The sequence below is a fragment of the Jatropha curcas genome, chromosome 7 (genome assembly GCF_041381405.1).
Source record: "Jatropha curcas cultivar XTBG-Jc1 chromosome 7, XTBG_Jcur_1.0, whole genome shotgun sequence".
In the NCBI taxonomy this organism is placed as follows: domain Eukaryota; kingdom Viridiplantae; phylum Streptophyta; class Magnoliopsida; order Malpighiales; family Euphorbiaceae; genus Jatropha; species Jatropha curcas.
Genome location: NC_143157.1, coordinates 15,478,662 through 15,481,933, shown reverse-complemented (window position 1 = coordinate 15,481,933; position 3,272 = coordinate 15,478,662). Strand labels below are relative to the sequence as shown.

The following is a 3,272-nucleotide window of genomic DNA, read 5'->3' as shown; positions in this document are numbered from 1 at the left end:
TAATTACCCTATTATTAATTTAAGCATTTATTTTTCTATTATTTTAATTTTTTCGTTTCCAAGAAGTTTCAGGTGTTTTATGCAAAGAAGATCTCGAAGTGTTAAACCTTTAATTTTTTATCTAGAAATTGAAAGAATTTGCCAAAGAAATAACGCTGCAAGAAGGGGTCGAGAACGTGAACAGAGAAGACAAGCAAACATAGCCTAAGTAGAAAAAGAATTACAAAATTTCTTAGAGCAAGAAGAACAACAGATCTTGCTCAATCAAAATTATCAAAGACCTCAACCTCCCATTCGCACCTTTTGAGATTATACAGCTCCTCTTCATAAGGCCACTTCAAGTATCACTAGGCCTAAGGTAGAAGCTAAGAATTTTGAGATCAAGCCTGTAATTATTCAAATGCTATCCACCTCAATTCAGTATGGAGGTTTGCCTAGTGAAGATCCAAATGCCCATATCACAAATTTCATGGAGATTTGTGATACTTTCAAGCAAAATGGATTTTCTAAAGATGCCATAAGTTTGAGACTGTTCCCTTTCACTCTAAGGGATAAAGCATGTTCTTGGTTGCAACCATGTCCTGCTAGAAGTTTTACTACATGTAAAGAACTAGCCCGAAAATTTCTGATAAAATTCTTTCCATCTTCAAAGACCACAAAGCTTCGTAATGAGATAATGACTTTTGCTCACAATGGTCAAGAGAGTTTGTATGAAGCTTGGGAAAGATTTAAAGACCTATTGAGGAAGTGCCCACATCATAGTTTACCCAAGTGGTTACAGGTACTGACTTTCTATAATGCATTGTCTCCTATTATAAAAATCACTTCAGATGCAGCTGCTGGTGGATCTTTTGAAAGGAAGGGGATTAATGAGGCATATGATTTGATAGAGGAGATTGCAAGCAATAGCTATTACCAAAATACCTCTGAAAGGAAGAAGCCTATAGGAGTTTATGAGATTAATGCCATCACCGCACTTAATGCCAAAGTGGAAAATATGGTAAGGAAATTATATTTGTTGACCACTAACTCTATTAATTCTATTGTGTAAGCATGTGACAGGTGTAATGGGCAACACGGAATTAAGGAATGCGTGTTGGATAATTTAAATTCTCAAACTTTGGAGTACGTCAATTATGTGATGAATCAAGGAACTAAGAGTTGTTATATTTTAATGCCCAAGATACTCATATATAAATTGAAATCACAGAAAATAATAAAAATAATTTATAGGTTATTTTGTTGGTTTCCATTGATGCAATCTCAATCCCTAACAATAAGTGAAAAGGTGGAAAGAAATTAAAACAAGCATGCACAATAGTACGTGGAATGGCTGGGTACATCCTCTCTATGTCTATAAGCTCCCAATGGGTGGAGAAGAATTTATTATTATGACGGTGTAGAATAGAGAGAGAGGACATAGCCTATCTATAGGAAACTATTAGGGTCTCGCATCATAACCCTAATAGAATATACAATCCTAACCTAAATAAGGATTTAAGCACATTTAAGCCAAAAACATAAAACTAGCCCATTAATTCTTTTAATGATCACTCTTTAATAATGGGCTTTAAATTAGACCTTTTGGACTATTAAGCTTAACCCAAATATTTTATAAACTAAGATATATACAATCATAAGCACATTAGGAATAAAATTTCTAACAAGAATCACCCATATTCTAACTCTTATGATAACAAGTTAAGAAATCATCCTAATCTTTCTTATGGGAATCTAAACAACACCTTGAATGCACCACCAGTTTTTTCTCCTCAAAAGAAAAAGCCTCATGATGATCTTCTTATCGCTGTCTCTAAATCTCACATGGATTTCATGAATGAAACTCGGGAAAATCATAAAGTCCAACAAGCTGCAATAAGGAATTTGGAGATTCAAATTGGGCAATTTGCTAACATGATGGCTTCTAGACCTCAAGGTATGTTACCTAGTAACATAAAGAAAAATCCCAAAGAACAGGTACATGCCATCACTTTGAGGAATGGCAAGCAATTGGAGGACCCACCAAGGAAAAAGGAAGAAAAGCAAGAACAAGAAAAGAAGAAGATCCCCATCATTGATCTTGAGGAGAAAGAGCAAGTAAAGCCTTCCTTATGTTGCACTTGTTCCTTTTCCACAAAGGCTGAAGCAATCAAAAGATGATAAGAGCTTCCTCAAATTTCTTAACGTTTTCAAAAAGTTGTAAATAAGCATCCCTTTTGCTGAAGCTCTTGCTCAAATGCCTAGATATGCAAAATTCTTGAAGGAGATCCTAAGCAAAAAAAGGAAAATTGATGATCAAGGAACAATAATGTTAACAGAGGAGTGTAGTGCAATCATTCAAAATAAATTGCCTCCAAAGTTAGAAGATCCAGAAAGTTTTCTATCCTTTGTAATATTGGAAATCTTGATTTTGAAAAAGGTTTAGCTGATTTAGGCGCAAGCATTAATATCATGTCTTATGAAGTTTTCAAGATGCTAGGAATGGGAGAGCTGAAACCAACAAGGATGTCGTTATAATTCGCGGATCAATCGATCAAATATCCAAGGGGTATTGTAGAAGATGTGCTTGTCAAGGTAGGTAAATTTATTTTTCCTGTTGATTTTGTTATCCTTGACATTGATGAAGATAGAGAAGGATCCCTCATCCTTGGTAGACCTTTCCTTGCAACTGCAAGAGCTTTGATTGACATAAATGAAGGTAAGCTAACTTTAAGAGTAGGTTAAGAGGAATTTGTTTTTTATGTTCTTAAATCTTGTAAGCTTCCTATAGATTCTAATGATTGTTTTAGAATTGATATTATTAATGATTGTGTAAAATACACCTTGCATGTTAAAGATAATTTGACCATTGATAAAGGTGACATTAACATTAAAATTAAAATTCAAAGAATTAAAATTGAGGAAGAGAGTGAGCCACCCATGCAAGAATTGAAACAATTTCCCTCCCATTTAAAGTATGCATTTTTAGGTGGGAGCAATTCATTTCCTGTTATTATTTCTTCTCACTTGTCACTTGATCAAGAGAAAAGGTTGTTGCAGGTTCTAGGAAATCATAAGAAAGCTTTAGGATGGTCAATTTCAGATTTAAAAGGGATCAATCCAAGTGTGTGCATGAACAAAATTTTGATGGAAGAAGCCTACAAGCCTACAATTGAGCATCAAAGGAGATTAAATCCAAACATGAAGGAAGTAGTCAAAGCTAAAATCATAAAGCTTTTGGATGCTGACATTATCTATCCAATCTCGGATAGTAGTTAGGTAAGCCCTGTTCA

At 34.4% G+C, this 3,272-nt stretch overlaps 1 non-coding gene across 1 annotated transcript; it reads right to left on the bottom strand.

Annotated features, from left to right (window-relative positions):
- Nucleotides 1-658: 658 nt before the first annotated feature.
- On the bottom strand, nucleotides 659-765 carry LOC119370584 (small nucleolar RNA R71). Its single transcript, XR_005178117.1, has one exon. It is a non-coding gene; the product is annotated as a small nucleolar RNA R71 (small nucleolar RNA).
- Nucleotides 766-3,272: the final 2,507 nt, after the last annotated feature.